At 35.1% G+C, this 17,953-nt stretch overlaps 1 protein-coding gene across 19 annotated transcripts in view; it reads right to left on the reverse strand.

The window, feature by feature from the left end:
• X11Lbeta overlaps nucleotides 1-17,953 on the reverse strand; it is an 815,486-nt gene that overhangs the window by 170,239 nt on the left and 627,294 nt on the right. Inside the window, exon 6 of one of the 19 annotated variants that reach the window (XM_073971793.1) lies at nucleotides 12,401-12,435. The exons of 16 other annotated variants lie outside the window; for them this stretch is intronic. The gene's annotated coding sequence lies outside the window, so the exon portion shown is untranslated. Of the gene's footprint in view, nucleotides 1-4,814; nucleotides 5,570-12,400; nucleotides 12,436-17,953 lie in introns of those variants that run through there. 2 more of the 19 variants (XM_073971807.1, XM_073971798.1) reach the window with 2 other exon arrangements.

The following is a 17,953-nucleotide window of genomic DNA, read 5'->3' on the forward strand; positions in this document are numbered from 1 at the left end:
CAGTGAATGAAAGACTCGCTACAATTCGATTAAAAGCAAAATTCGTCAACATCAGCTTTATTTGCGCTCAGGCTCCCACTGAAGACAAGGACGAACAGACCAAAGATATATTTTACGAGCGAAGAAACTTATGACCGTTGCCCTGCCCATGACATTAAAATTATTCAAGGCGATTTTAATGCCAAAATTGGAAAGGAGAATATCTTTGGCCCAACAGTCGGGAAATTCAGGCTCCACTGTGAAACATCTGACAATGGTATGACGCTGATAGACTTTGCAGCCGCAAAAAACGTGGTAGTTAGCAGCACCAGATTTAAGCATCTCGATATTCATAAGGGTACCTGGCTGTCTCCAGATCAAAGAACAAGTAATCAAATCGATCAGGTTGTTTAAGATGGGAGACATTCATCGAGCGTGTTGGATGTACGCTCGTTCCGAGGAGCAAATATAGATTCGGATCACTACCTTGTTGCAGCAAAGGTACGTACCCGTATAAAAGTTGCAAATAAAGCCAAACAGATAAAACGCGGAAGTTGGCTGCAAACACAACAGATAGCCACATCATATTCCACTTAACTAGCCCAATTGCTTAATGAAAGCACTGCTCGTCCCGATAACATGTCAGCACAATGGCAAAATATTGCCCACTCCATGCAAAACAACCACAAAATCCATACTTGGATACCAGAGACCTCCACCAAGGAATCCACGGTATGACCAGGAGTGTCGTGCTGCTACCGAAGAGAAAAGGCGGCATATAGGGCTACTCTACAATCAGTAGCAACGCGTAGTGCAGAGGTATCAGAAGAAAAGGAGAGAAGACAAACGTCTTTTCCGCAGGAAAAAGAGAGAAATGGAAAGGCGGGAGTGTGAAGAAATTGCTATGTACAGGTGCCAGAATGAAGTCCGAAATTTCTACCAAAGAGTGAAACATCAAACTGATGGCTTTGGTAAGGCACATCCGCCAGCAAGGTAATTTGCTAACTGATACAGATAGTGTGCTCGTGATATGGAAAGAACATTTGTTGAAGAACTGTTGGTATCCGATAGTAGCGAAGACGGCGAAAATACCACAGATCCAATCCCAGAAGATGGTATTGAATGTATACCGCCCAGGCAAGATAAGGTAAAGACATCAATAAACCGGCTGAAAAATAATAAGGCAGCAGGAGCCCATGACTTACCAGCCGAGCTGTTCAAAACAGGAGGCGACAAGTTCATAAGTTGTATTCATCAACTAGTTAGAACCATCTGGCAGGAAGAACGAGTACCCGATGACTGGAACCTGACCTTCCTGTGCCCTGTCCACAAAAAAGGAGATAAGACTGTATGCTCTAACTATATGAGCATAAGTCTTCTCCCTATTGCCTACAAGATAGTGTCAGGGATATTATGCGAACGACTAAAGCCTATGGTCATGGGAATAATTGGACCATACCAATGCGGCTTTAGACCTGGCAAATCCACCATTGACCAGACATTTACCCTTGAAAATCCTGGAGAAAATCAAAGAGATGCAGATCGACACCTACCACCTTTTTGTTTATTACAAAGCCGTCTTCGACAGCCCCCTATGTTCAAAAGTATTTCAAGCCATGTCTGAATTGTATCAATGCAAAGTACATTCGGCTTTGTAGAATGACATTGACTGATACTCGGTCCTCAGTTAAAATTGGAAAGTACCAAAAGAGGTTTCAGGCAAGGAGACGGTCTCTTGTGTGACTTATTCAACATTCTGCTGGAAAAGGTTATACGAGATGCGAAGGTCAAAAGAAGTGGCACAATATATACAAACTGCCATATGTTACTTGCTTATGCCGATGACATTGACATCATGGGTCGATCGGTAAAGGAAGTAACTGATACCTTTGCAAAGGTCGAAAGGGAATCTGCTAAAATAGATTAAGAACAAAGGAAATTAGAGATTTCACTCTGTGTTGCAATCTCAAGTAGATGTGTTTCCAGAGGAAAAAAATCTACCAGGGGGTAAATAATTTCTATAGTATTGACAGTTCTGCCCTTTTATTTTCACGTTTTATCTATCGGGCTAAATTGGCTGTAATTTGGCATTAACGGTTCTCAGTGGTAAAGAATTTATCCACATAAAATTGTAGACCGATATAAAATTTCAAGCATCCCCATATTTTTAATTTGGTTCAGTAGTTTTGGATATATAGCATATTTCAAAAAGAAGGCGGGTGCCGTCAGGGTTTCTGATAGCTTTTAGGCCAATATCTCAGGAAGTATGGACCTGCGCAAAAAATTGTGCCGTCGTAAACGGAGGACAACCTACAGAAAAATATTTCAAAACGATCCGAGAGGAGGTCTTAAACTTCACTTTATCCGAATTTTGTGTAGGAGGTACCCAAAGGAGTGGACCGATATAGTCCATATTCGAACCCGATCTATGTGTAATGTTTGGACCAAATCGATTGCTCACTTCGAGAGTTATCGTTCTCACCATTTTAGAAGATAAATTTTGATCTTTTGTGGGGTGGGTAGCCGAAGCAGTGGACCGATATGGCTCATCTTCGATCTTAAACTAAGTTTGGATAAAACATTTCGATACCCAAAAATTGGTTCGAATCAGTTGATCCGTTCGAGAGTTATCGTGCGCACCAGCCAGACAGACAGACGGACGGACATGGCTAAATCCACTTCATATTGTCTGAAACTAATTTCGTCCAAACATACTTGGGGTCTAAAACCGTTATTTCGATGAGGCACATTTTTGGTCGTATCAAAGTGTATATACCCTCTCTAGCCTAAAGGCTGAGGGTATTATTATCCAATTCGGTCCAGCCGTTCTCAACTGATGCACTTCCCAACGAACGACATTTGATTTTTTAAATTAATTCTCTTTGGAGTTCAGCTGTTATGACTTAAAAGTGGAACTTCCTTGGATTCCAAATTTTTCATTGTACCTCTTTGGTCAAAACAGCTCAACTCGAAAGAGAATTAATTCAAATATCACCATAAAATGGCCTTCGCCTTAATAAGGCAAAACAAAAAATGATTTCAGCATGAGCCAGACTGAGATTCGAACCGGGGACGCCGACAACCAAACGTTCTAAGCCACCATCAACATGTCAAAGCTTTCGATTACAAATATTGATGATCAAATCTTTCGATACAGAAGGACAATGCAAATAAAGGTGGAAAAAGCTGCCATAGTATTTGTAATAAAGCATTGAAAAATAGGGTTACCAGCCAAGTCGGACTATAGTAAAGGTTTGGAATTAAATAACTAACATTAAAATAAATAATTTGTGGTACATATGCTAGTTTCCAATCTTAGCCTTCGTCCAGCCACTAAAATAACATTCTAATTTGCCTGATGGTCGGACTTAACCACCCGTGAAACGTAGCATAATGGTTGAATGTGCGGGACTTCGGTGGATTCCTAATTTTTCAATGTACCTAACAGCTCAACTCGAAAGAGAATTAATTCCAGTATCACGATAAAATGAGACCTTCGCTTTAATAAGGCAAAACAAAAAACGTTTGATTTTTATTTATAAAGATTTGCAAAATATTTGTAGTACAACATTTTTTGAGAACAAAAAAAAAAACGATTCCTACAAAAATTTGTGAAAATCGAATCGAATTTTTGATATTGCTCCGGTATGCATATTTGACCGATTTTGTGTATTTAAAGCCCTATATAGCTACATATATCAAAATCCTACCGATTTTGTACAAATTTTTGTGGGATTCGTTTTTAGCCACAACAATGAACTAGTAACGTTTTTTCATTGAGGCCTTTAGAGAATTTTCGGGATAATTCACCTTTGATCCCATAAAAATTGCTGTGGAAATAGAAATCAGTAGGTTTGCAAGGGTTAAGGTTTTTGGATCAAATGGAAAAAATAGGGTTAGGAGTTCCCAAAAAATAAATTTCTTTTTTTTTTTTGAGTCGCTCTAATGCCCCTAGTTCACCCCTTGCGAATATCCCTGAAGGTGTTTGTTAGTTTCACGTAATTTAAAATATTTTTAATATAGAATGAGAGTTTTCTTTACATTCCTCCAAATGTATGTTTCAAAACATTTTTTTTCACTTTATTAAATGGGGTTATGTAACTTGATTGCACTATAATATAATTTCGCTATTTTATATAAAATTGTAGCAATTTAATTATTTGCTATTAAACGTGAAAAACACTGATATTTATTTCGACATTCCAAATAAAGCCCCCAGTAAAATTTTTAACAACTTTTCTTTTACAAATTAAAAAAAAAGTTTTATACTTTTTTGTGTACGAAAACACACACATACTCACTAAATTACACCATTTCATAATTGGTTACCACAAAAAAATATAACCTCGAGGCAAATACAAAATTTTACAACAATAAACCAATTTAACGCTAAACTAATTTAAAGTTATTAAATATTTATTAATAATTGATACGATTCATTTCAATTACTAGTTTTTTTTTTGGGAAAATATACATACACACTTTAATTAGTACGAAATTGGTCCTCAGGGAATTTACTGGCAATCTAATGTTTATAAATATGAGAAACTTTTTACAATGACGTGGAAGAAATATTCTCTCCCCCCATGCAATTCATTTACTATAACATTTTCCTACGAAATCGTTATTAAATGTTTCAATTTAAAAATTTCAACGAACTAACATTTAGTTTTAGTGTGGAAAATATAATGCAGACAACTCTTAACCCCTCCAAGAGAAAATGTTTTTGCTCCACCAATGTTTAAAACATTAATTAATATCGCCTAAAAACTTGAAATTTAATATTACAATAGAATAATATATTAAATATATTTAACATTTTTGTTTGTAATTACCATAAATTACTTTATGTCAATTAGTAATCCCAGTAAGTTCCGCACCACGTTAAGCTATTAATATTTTTTGTTTTGTTTGTAAAATTGTTTGAAAGCACTTAATTGTGTTGTTTTTCCATTAATTATTATTATAATTTTTAATAAATATTTTTTGTTTAACACTTCACTCACTAGTGCATCCCCTCTCTCACTCTCCCTCTTGGTAATAACAAAGAGAAGTTTTATTCTGATTAGTTGGGGGGTTGAAACAGTAGCACCACTACAGCTGATTAAAATTCAACATTTAATTAATATTTTGCAACTTGTCCAGGCACTAAAATACAATTATTTCTTCTCTTTGTAACTTTTTAGATTTTTTGTTGTTGTTGTAATTTATTACAATTACAATTTATTGAAAATTTATTCTTGTTAATGCTGACGAGGATATATTTTTTGCACTTTTTTGTATTATTTTTTTATTTAATGAAATTTAAACACATTGTCAGGCAATAACTGAATACCATACAAAGTATTTATGTATGTAATAATGGTGTATGTGTTGTTTTTGGTGTGGAAACAATTAATTAAATTTATTTCATTTTAAATTCTTTTTTTTTTTCGATTTATTAACTTTTTTATTTATTTCTTCACTTCAGTGGTTGGTTAAAAAACACAATATTCTTCTTCGGCGATGACAGAAAGCCAGAAAAAAAGCTTAAAATATAAACGAGAAATTTTGTTGGTATTTCCACAACAACGTCACCAACTAACTACCCACCGATAGACTGACTGATAGAGTTTCAGCGTAAACTGTTCTTCATATTGGGCTCGAAAAATAACAAATACCAAAAGCAGAAAAAAAGTTCCAATCCAAAAAATTTTACCACCCCCTCTCACAAACAGTTAAGGTTGTTTTGTTGTTCTCTCTTGGGTGGCTCTGTGTCACGTTTGTATGAGAGTAACATTAACAAATAAGTGTGAGTGAGTGTGTGTGTGTGCGTGGTTTGTTTGGCTATGTGAAAGTATGTGTATGTCCTTAAGCACAGTGGTATAAAAGATTGCAAATTGAAGATTTTGATAAAATTTGATCATGTGGATGAATACAAAAATGTGTTTCCTTTGAGGCAGTTATTCTGTCCACAGAGGTCTAATTCTTGGAATGCAAGTAGGTATGTATGTATCAGTCGTTTTTGCTCATGGTAGAAATGGAAAGTAGCCGCATCGATAAAATTTGACATAACAAATTTTGTTTTTTTAAAGTGCAAAAATGTGAAATTTCATTCATAAATTTCAATTTGAACAAACATTTGTTGTTTGTACCCTCCACTATAGTATGGAGGGTATGTTAAGTTTATTTTACAGTTTGTAACGCATTGAATGGTGAATCATTCGTGACCCTATAGATAATGTATATATTCCTGATCTGGATAAAATTGAGTGGGTTTAGCCATGTTCATCTGTTCTAATCCATCTAGCGTCCACCATAGTTTAGGTGTAACGCTATATTTTTCCAACAGAGTGTATTTTTGGCATAGGCAGGTAAAGTTCGAAGACTGGCTATATCGGCCGACGTTTTGGTAAAGCCCCCATATAAATGTACCCTCCGATTTTCGGTGTTTTTAGGATATTTTCTACAATTTTTAGCCGAACTAGCTGTAATTTGACATTTGAAGTTCAAAAACCTTCTTCACTACAAATTCTCACAATAGGTCTATGTTTTGGTAGAGCCCCCATATAACAGGTACTGTTATGTATGAATTTATGTATGTTGAGGATTTCAGCTTAACTTTTTAACCAAAGTATCTGTTATTTAACATTTTTGGTTCCCAGTCGTTACAAAACTTTAAACCATGAATTATCAACCTAGGCACTTTTGATATAGCCTCAATATACGTTTACCTCTCGATTTTATGTATTTTCAGGATTTTAGCTAAATTTTTATCGAAATACCTGTTATTTGACATTTATGGTTAACAACGGTCGCAAAACTTCTACATCAAAAATGTTCAATATAGGTCCATGTTTTGGTATAGCGGTACCTACCGATTTGCGGTGTTTGAAGAGTTTTAGCTACATTTGCTGACTGAACTACCCGCAATTTTACATTTACGACCAGAATTTTTAAAAGATCTTTTTTCATCTCGAACCAACCCAGAAAGCTTTCAATAGCACTAAAACTTACTTTAACATTGAGAAATGGATTGATGATGTTAAAAAGTTAAATCATTTTTTCATACATAGGAGAGAGTTTCGCGAAGTAATCTGTTCGCACCAGTCTTTCTCCTATATCTGTTGTAATAAATCCTTAAGTTAAGGTTATAATTAAGATCAATCTACACTTAAATTATTAAATATAATAAAAACAATTAAAAAATCGTTAAGTTCGGCCGGGCCGAAATATATTCTGAACTAAAATGGAATAATTAGTTTTATTTACTGTTCACAATTTTAGGTGGAGGTATTTTATGACAACTGATACCCCAAAAGCTTAATACCTTCAATCGGGTGGCAACATTATATGTGGCCTATATCAAAGTGTTGTTGTTGGGAACCTCAAATTACACATAGTTTGGTTCAAAGTTGCAGCTACAATCCGAAAATCGGCATGTACCGTTATATATACCAAAACTTGGAGCCATATTGACAATTTTTAGTGGTGAAGTTTTGTGACTGCAGGGAACGTCAAATGACAAATTATCCATGTCTTTGGTGTAGAAGTTTTGCGATCATTGGGAACCTCAAATGGCAAATTAAAGGTAGTATAACAAGGTCGACTCAGAATTTTAACCTGATCAAGAATATATACATTTATAGGGGCTCAAATGATTATTTCCATTACAGTTACAGTAGAACCTCGATATCGAGGATTTGGAATTAACGGGGTTAAACTGCGAAGGAAATGGATTCAAGGGACCGATAATTCGTATATTATCGAGATTTTCGATTTATCGAGGTACGAATTATCGCGATTCTACTGTACAAATAGAAAAAGAAACTTAATATACCCTTAATACTATGGTGGAGGGTACAATAAAGATAAATAAATAAATATTAAAAAAATATTCTGCTGATGATGTGATGAATATCCCAATTGTGGATTTGTGTAAATTTCTCGGAACGAAATTAAATTAAAAAAAGGAAAATCCATTAACGGCTAAGAAATACGGCATTAAGGCTTCGTTATTGTGGAGCGAATCTTAGAGTTTAACGTAATTATACCAAGCAGAGATATTTGGCTTGGAGGTAAACATCCTCTAGACGGTCTAACAATATACGTATTGGAATGTAAGAAGGTGCAATGAACTGTCGCCGGAGTTTACTTCGAAAAAATACATATTAAAAACAGCAAAATGTCATATTTGGTTAAGTGCTAGGTATCATATACTCAGGCTCGATTCAAACTATTTTAGCTTTTTGGTATCTACTTGAAGCTATCAAGCGTGCAAATGGGATGCCAATTTTAACGAATCAATGAGAACATAATTTAATCGCCAACTGAATATGCATTTCCTCTCATTTAGAAAATTAAACAATGAACAAAATATGGTTGGTCGGACAATATTTGAAGAACAAATTCGTATTTTAAAGATATGGTCAGATTCAACAATAGTATTTGCCATAGTGGGTAAAATAAATAAAATATGAACATGTAATATAATTGTTCCACAAACATCCCAGACGGGACACTGGAGACTTCTTTCATATCAACGATTCTACACTTAGTATCGACTTTGTTGCCGTTGAAGTTAAACACAATGTTCTTATATTCCAACTTCGTCACCCCATAAATGGCGTAGCCAAGCGTTTGTAGCTGTTTTGCAAAAGGCTAAATCAGAAGATTTAATTTTTGTACTGGGTGATTTTAATATGCCAAGTATTTCTAGATTCCATTGTACCCAGCAAAAATTTGGATCCGTTAGTCATCATGTAACGCATTACAAAGTAATGTAAACAAAAATAACTACATACATATGTTACTCCTTACTAAGTTATGAGTACGGTGGCACAGAGAGTGTGTGTCCGACTACAAATCGGAGGGTTGTGTATTCAACGTTCACCGCCGGCCGGCTACTTTTTGTTGAGCAAAACAAAGAACAGTTGGTGGTGCACATGCACGCACATGTAAGCTTTTAAACAACCCTTAATGTTCGTACGCGTGGCCTAATGTGTAGTGTGTTCGGCTACAAATCAGAAGATCACAAGATTAAATCCAGCAGACAGCGGAATAAAATATAATGAAACAAGTAAGAAACGGCTATAGTCGGACGGGGCCGACCATGTGATACCCTACACCACTACCCCTGCAATTAGCTACTAGCACAAAAACTCCTTTATTAAACAAATAAACTTTATAAAACAAATAATTTTTCACAAACTTCGACATGAACAAGATTGCATCGATCAAATTAAATCTGTGTATGTCGATAAAGGGCCATCCTATATAGCTATGAAAAATTGGCATATTGAATTCAATCGTGGCCGACACTCGCAAAAAAACAAAGATACACTAGCGGTCATCTGAATAGGTTTGCATTTTTTTCTTTTTATATATTAAGGTATCTTCTGATGTGTTCGTATTGCATATCCATACTATTTAGTTTTTGAGAGTCCTATACTATGCCAACATTCGCAAGAAAAAACTTGACGGTATTGCCATATTTTCGGAAAATATCCCAATTATAATAAAAAATGTACAAAAAAGTGCCCAATTTTTGCGACCATCAGAATAGGTTTGAATCAAATAAAATTGAAAAGTTGTACTACCCAAGGAAATATTGCGCAGTTTTTTGGTTTAGTTTAGTAAAATGGAACATTCTGATAAATTCTACAAAAAATTTGACCCGCATTATTTGGAACGTGGGTTCAGTTCTCAACATGGAAAAGTTACCAAGAACTTTCAGATAAAATCAAGAAATATTCAAACAAAAACGTTTTATAAACTTGCTTTAAATGACTTTTTGATTTCGTTAGATCTCTTCTGAGCTTCGAAAATTGTCTGAAAGCAAATACCAAGTGTAGCTATATTACTAGGATCGATAAAATAGAAAGGTCATTGAAAATAGTTGGTATTTTAGTTCAAGTTTCATTTTTTAACTATCCTTGCAGTACAAATTTAAGTATTATCATGCTCACAAATCCACCATAGTTGACCACATGTATCATAAATGTTCGAAAATCGTTCTGGAAGAATGTTTCTTCGACGGCAATAAAGTAGAAAACTGTAATTCAAATTTAAGTCAAAGGGACATGATATCACCGACTTTTATAGTGCTGTAAAACCTCAGTAGTCCATTCTTTTGTACTTATTCGTGTTTGTTTTATGACTTGTGAACAGAAAAAAACTTTTTGACCTGACTATATAGGTATTACAGCACTATAAAAGTCGGTGATATCATGCCCCTTTGCCTTAAATTTGAATTACAATTTTGTACTTTATTGTCGTCGAAGAAACATTCTTCCAGACCAATTTTGGAATATTTATGACACATGTGGTCACCTATGGTGGATTTGTGAGCATGATAATACTTAAATTTGTACTGCAAGGATAGTTAAAAAATGAAACTTGAACTAAAATACCAACTATTTTCAATGACCTTTCTATTTTATCGATCCTAATAATATGGCTACACTTGGTATTTGCTTTCAGACAATTTTCGAAGCTCAGAAGAGATCTAACGAACTCAAAAAGTCATTTAAAGCTAGTTTATGAAACGTTTTTGTTTGAATATTTCTTGATTTTATCTGAAAGTTCTTGGTAACTTTTCCATGTTGAGAATTGAACCCACGTTCCAAATAATGCGTGTCAAACTTTTTGTAGAATTTATCAGAATGTTCCATTTTACTAAACTAAACCAAAAAACTGCGCAATATGTCCTTGGGTAGTACAATATTTCAATTTTATTTGATTCAAACCTATTCTGATGATCGCAAAAATTGGGCACTTTTTTGTACATTTTTTATTATAATTGGGATATTTTCCGAAAATATGGCAACACCGTCAAGTTTTTTCATGGGAATGTTGGCATAGTATAGGACTCTCAAAAACTAAATAGTATTGATATGCATAACGAACACATCAGAAGATACCATAACATATAAAAAGAAAAAAATTCAAACCTATTCACATGACCGCTAGTGTATGTAGGACGGTTAATTCTGAGTGTTGCACTACAATTCAATGACTTCATTTGATTGCAGCACATCAAGAAAAAGGCGTGGTCAACGATTTTCGTCGCCAGAAGATGCTTTAAAAGCGTTTAAAAACCATGTTTTGGAGGTGTCTCAATTACACCACAGGAAACAACCCAACACATGGTCGCATGTCAAACTGTCCTAAGTACGCTTAGGCTAAAAACTGTCAAACTTCAAAAAAAAAAACAAAAAATATCAAATGACGCCTGGTGACACTGCGTGTTGCCTAGGTCAGAAGGTTTTTAGTGCCCCTAGGATGCTCTTCAAGAATTAAAATATGGACCAAAATTATTTTTTTATATCTTTCAAACAAAAGTAATGGTCCGTTTCACGCGCTAAATAATATCAGATCATCGTCCAAAATCGAAGGCATCTTCTTCGACCTAAACTCCTACCAATTGCGACCTCTAGCGTCTTTATAATTATACTACAAACAAATAACTGTATATATTAGGATGTAGCTCTGTTATCTGACCTCGTATATCAACATAATTGTCATCAATGGAATGGTCGAGTGATCGTCTTTCAAATATAACTCACGTGGGCGAAATGTGTATTCCAGAAATAATGATTTAAGCTGTATATAAAAAATTTTCACAATTTTCAAACAAAATTTTTGGTCCATTTAACCCTCTAAATATTATCTGATCATCATCTCAATTTGCAAACTTCTTCTGTGTCATATACTCTTATTTTATTTAAAATTTCGAGGCGATCTATTATTGTGACCTACAGAGCCACTACAAAATTGGATAAAAATTACGTTGTTTCACCCGCTAAATATTTCACGATCATCACCAATAATAATAATAGATATTCTGGTCTGAACCCGACCTCCATGTAAAATTTCGTGGCGATCGAGTTTGATTACAATTTATAATGGACAGACGGAGGGACAGACGGACACAAATCTTAAAATCGGTTTATATCGCCGAGATATGAAGATTGTTATACCACATTGGAGGTCTCCGCGGTGTTACATGAATTTTTACCAAAACAAACTTATAATACCCTTTCCACATAGTGGTGTAGGGTATAAATATGAAGTGTGTTGAAATTGAAAACAAATTTCACCTTAAATATTCTAAAAATAGAACATATTGTTTTTAGCTTATTTTATAACTTCTAGTGGCCATAGAATAACTAGTTATTTTTGTGGTCGTAGAATAACTAGTTATTCGGTGCGATATGCCCTTGTTAAAATAATGAGTTAGAATAGGGTTTTGTAAGTAATTACGACTACCAAAAATTACTATAAAAACCCATTATTTTGGGAGGATTTTTTGCTTGTACTTGTTCTTTATTAACTTTATAGTCTTTTAAGTTATAACAGCACTTTGGAAATATCTATGAGAAATACATACATACATGTGTATATCCCACCAATATAAAAATATTAGTAATTCAGTACTTGCCACGTTTTCTGTTCGTTTGGAATCCATTTTTTTACCTGAAAAAGAGACGATAAGAAACGTTAAATGCAATTTTAGAAATATTTAAATTACGATCTATTATAAATGCGGTACTTTTTATACCCTACACCACTATATGGATATATTAAATATAATAAAGTTGGTTTTTAATTAAAAAAATGGTTTTTAATCAAATGTTCGTAACAAATCGAAATAATGGCCGCAGATTCACCTATATGTATAAAAATGAATACATCGGTGTGCGGATGTATGTATGTATTTCCATCCGTCCGTCTGTCCATCTAAAGTTTGCATTCACACTACTGGCCATAATTTTTATCAGATTGTCACGAAATTTTTGGAGGGAGAATGGGGTTTCACTGAAAATAAAGCCTTGTGATTTTTTACATAATATTTAGATGTCGAAATTGACAAAAAAAAAAAGTTTTATGGAGAAAAAGTCAACGTTTTATTCATATGCGAAAATCTCTGCTTCTATTATGAGTATTCCTAATCTCACCTAAAAGTATAAAATCTCCCCTTTGCAATTATGCAAAATATGTTGGCGTAGGTGGTCAAACAACAGAAATATGATAATAATAGTCGCTAATCCATCCCATTTTTTATTGGTGATACGATCCTATTCTAACTACGTCCCTGTATCCCAATATTTATTTTTTAGGAAACCTAAGGAAACCTCCATGGCCGGACTGTTGTAAGTCTATATCTACATTAGGTAATTTTCCTTGCGGCAATTGTCAGTTTGATGGAAAGACAGGTGAGGCATATGGCAACCCTTTGCTTCTCAACACCCTTTCTCACCAACAAACTGACAATTGCCGCTATAAAAATTGCCTAATGTAGATATCGACAAAGCTAGGCGGAGTCATTGTGACTGGGAGTACAACTGCAACGCAATATGAGGGTATTCAGACTTGTCAGACTGTCGGTATTATAACTGAGCTACACACACTACAATGGACTATCTCAATGATGAGATGCACATTCTTTCGGTACATCGTGATAATCATAGCCTTTCGGTCCAGTGCATATAATTAATAGCATAATAAATATAACTCCTCTATCAGAAAGAATTTCTTGGTGTTAGGGGGATCATCCTGATGAGAGAGATCAAAGATTAGAAGGTAGATGCTCCAGATCAACAAGCATTTCAAACAGTAACTATGTTGGTAAAAGGTCAAGTTCGTAGATGGGCTATATCGACCCACCTTTTGGTATAGATTCCTTCAGATTTTACGAAATTTTAAGAAATTAGCTGCACTTTTTGTCCGATCTAGTAGTAATATGCCATTTGAGGTTCGCAGTGGTAACCAAACTTCCCCTTAAAAATTTTCAACATAGATCCATTTTTATACCCTCAGCGCTTATGCTATCGAGGGTATATGGTAAAAACCAAATTTCCTTTATAATTCCATTTGAAAAAAATTAAAAAACATTTTTTTGCGAGCGCATCTACGATTTTTGGTATAAACTAAAAAACTAGAAATCTAAATTCACGCTGGGTTTAAAGGAAATTAAATGACACTGGTAAATTTTAAACGCAAAAAATAGGTTTTTAAGAAAATTCACGCATCAAATGTTGGTTTTTAGACCCCAATTACTAGGAAACTATAAGGAGCACACTCATGAGATATACATTAAACGATGTAATATCACAAGTTCTATTATCTCGTTGTGCGTCCGGAATATTAAAAAAATTCAAAAAACCCCGAAATTCCGGCTTCAAAATGTCAGCATCAATTTTAGGTGGATGCAGTGGATATGTCGAATCATACACTAGTATCATGTTGCCCATGGAGTATTCTTTGAGTCTTTCTTTGGGCATAGCTCTATAAAATGTAAGGTTAAGCTAGAAATCGGAGGGCACATAAAAAACTTATTGGCTTCAACCCATTTTTACACATTTTTCTACATGCCAACACAGCTTCCACGAAAATTTATTTTAATGTAATTTTAAAGAATTTCAGTCATACTATATCGAATATGTTAACAGTTCGCGAATTCTGAATGGCTGAAACTCGGATTCATCGATTGTAAAATATTTTTGGTTTTTACCATATAAACTTTCAAACGGGCAAAATGTGCCTCATCGAAATAATGGTTTTAGACCCCAAGTATGTTTGGACGAAATCCGTTTCAGACAATTGTTGATTTAGCCATGTCCGTCCATCCGTCTGTCTGGCGGGCTGGAGCGCACGATAATTCTCGAACGGATCAACCGATTTGGTCCAAAATTTGGCCTTCGTAATATTTTTCCAAACTTAGTTTAAGTTCGAAGATAAGCCATATCGGTCGACTCTTTCAGGTACCTCCCTCAAAAATGTTTGGAAATATTGTGCCCACGATATCACATGAAGAGAGTGACCGATTTGATCAATACTTTACACATCCTAATATATCTACCAGATATAGATCGGGTTTGAATATGGTCTGGATTTGTTCACTCCTTCAGGTACTTCCTATACAAAATTTCGGATAAGATCACTTTAAGCCCTGCTCTCGAATCACTTTGATTTCTGTTAAAGCAACCTGAATTCGCTGCCTCAATTACGACCGTAGAAGTTTTTTTTTTCGGGGGCAAGTCCATACTTCTTGAGAAAACATCCCGAAAGGTTTAAAACCCCCTATGGCAACATATGAAGTCGCTGGAGAGCACGATAACTCTCGAACTGATCAACTGATTTGGTCCAAAATTTGGCTTTCGTCATATTTTTTTTTCCAAACTTAGTTTCAGTTCGAAGATGGGCGACAACTTCCGGTACTTCCCCCCAATATTTAAAAATATGTCACTAAAATGGTATGCACGATATCTATTGAACGTGGCAACCAATTTGGTCCAACATTTGGATCTGTTATTATTTTATCCAAATTTAGTTTAACTTATAAAATTACCGATATCGATCTTCTTCTTAGGGTATCTCCCCCACAAAAGTTCAACATTTGTGTCTAAATGCAGTTTAGGGTCTGTTCGAAGATCCTTTGGGAATGTATACCAATGATGTTCGTTGTGGTCATGTTTACAGCCATATTATGTTTTCCGTGGACAAGTCCATGCTTCCTGGCATACTGGTCCAAAAGCGCGATACCTGTAAAAAGTATATGAATCTCAAAAAATGATTCACTTCCATAATGGACTATGTCGGTCCATTACTTTAAGTAAGCAACACTTTTGAACTTTAATCCATCGGCAAATTCAAATGTCCAAAAATGGCCAAAAAATTCTTTAAAGACCCTAAATACATATATACATAGACTGAGGGTATATCTCTGTCTCTTCCATATAAAAGTACCTCCCGATTTTCGGTATTTTTAGACTTTAGCTACATTTTTTGACAAACTATTTGAGGTTCCCAGTGGCCACAAAACAAATCCACCCAAAATGTTCAACATAGGTACAAGTTTTGGTTTAGCCCCCATATAAGGGTACCTCCCAAATGTTCGGTATTGTGAGGATTTTATCTATTTTTTACCGAATTACTATAATTTGACATTTGAGGTTCCCAGTGGTCAAAAAACTTTTCCACCAAAAATTGTAGACATAGGTCCATGTTTTGGTACCTACCGATTTTATGTATTATGGGTTTTTGCTAAATTTTTAACCAAACTACCTGTTTGAGGTTCCCGAAGGTCACAAAACTTCTCCACCAAAAATTGTTAATGTAGGTGCATATTTAAGTATAGTTTCCATATAATGGTACCATTCGATTTCAAGTATTTCAGGGAAAAAGATACATCTATGTCTCTTTTAAACTAACATTAATTCGACATTTGAGGTTCCCAGTGGACCTTTGAAGTTCGCAAAGATGACACAACTTCTTCACCATATTTTTTTTTATTTTAAGTTTTGCCTTTTTAGGGCGAAGACCATTATTTGTGAGGTTTTTAATTAATTTAATTAATCGAGCTATATGGCCTAAGGAGAATTACATTGAAAAATTGATATCTAGCGAGGTCCTACACACACATCAACCGCTATGCGTTGATCGTTTCGTTAACTGGTTAGGTTAACATCCTCAGGCATATTAGATGATGTTGTTGCTAGACAATTTTCGCCACTTGGAGCTCCTATTTATACATCCAAGATTGCAAATTTGTATTTGCATTGTGCAAATGGCGGTTGATGTGTGTGTAGGACTAGATATCAATTTTTCAATGTAATTATCCTTTGGCCACATATGTAGCTCGATTAATTAAATTAATTTTCAATATCGTTACATATTTTGGTATAGCCCCATATAGCGGTACGATTTTACTTATTTTGAAGATATTAGCTACAGTTAAGGTTCCCAGTGGCCACAAAACTTCTCCATCGAAAATTGTCAACATAGGTCCACGTTTTGATATGACCCAATAAAATGGTACCACCAATTTCAGTTTTTTTTTGGTAAGATTGGATGCCTTTTTGCATTTATGGTTCCCAGTGGTCGAAAACTTCACCATCAGCAATTATGGATGGGCTATATCGGCCCATATTTTGGTATAGCCTCCATATAAGGGTACCGTGCGATTTCAAGTTTTTATCTGACTGATTTAACTAAAATTAGATATTTTGGTTTCGCAGTGGTAAATAAACGCTTCTCCACCTAAAATTGTGGGCGTTTGTTCTTTCGTAATAGAAAGAACATAATTTATTCCACATAAGTTCAGAAAATTTCATGGGGGAGGGTATACAAAATTCCGCCCTGCCTGACGCGTTTTCTACTCTCTTTACTGTTCAATAGAAAAAATGGCAATGGACCGACCGATAACCCTATTAACCCTATTGTCAATGGCCAACTCCATACTGCTACGTCTACAGACTGATCGTCGGGTCGACATGCCGAAATTTAATTTTTTAGGATTTTTAAATATTTTAACTTCTTTTAAATAAATTTCTTATAAAGGATACCACAGTGCATGGCGGAGTAGTGTTTTATATTAACTTAGTGACGACACCAACACACACACAAACACCAATCCGCTAGAATGAGAGCATGGGGGCAACCAAACAATTTGAATCGAATGTCGCTAGTTCGTGCTGCTGTTGTTGTTGATGTTGGTGCCGATGGCGGTGGGGTAGTTGTTGTTTTTACATATTAAGGGTTATTCACGCACCGTACACCAAAATATACCCAAACACGTACTACAACTCACGCACACAGCAACATTTTCAACCCTCAACATTGTTGTCTGGCTAAACTAACTGGCAGGCTGGATGGCTGGCTGAATGGTTGACTCGCTGAGTATTATTATGGAATGCCTGGTTCAATAGACGGGACGGAATGGATATTTGGATAAACGGATGGATACATTCTATTCATTCCACTTTTATTCCAGTGTGAGCGTTGTAAGCAATTTCGATGACGATATATGGTGAGTTGGGTTGTTGTTGTTGCCTTTGTTTGGGGAGTTTTAGGTTTATGAGCGAATTTTTTTGTTGTTTTTCCTTCTTGTCGAGGTTGAACGTGTTTGTTGTTGTTATTCGCCTTTGAGGGTTGATCGTTGACAAATTGAGAGCTGTTTTTGGTTTTGTTTAAAACATATTGGCATTGCTGC

Source organism: Musca autumnalis, unplaced genomic scaffold (genome assembly GCF_047663935.1).
Source record: "Musca autumnalis isolate F117 unplaced genomic scaffold, ASM4766393v1 scaffold_3, whole genome shotgun sequence".
Lineage (NCBI taxonomy): Eukaryota > Metazoa > Arthropoda > Insecta > Diptera > Muscidae > Musca > Musca autumnalis.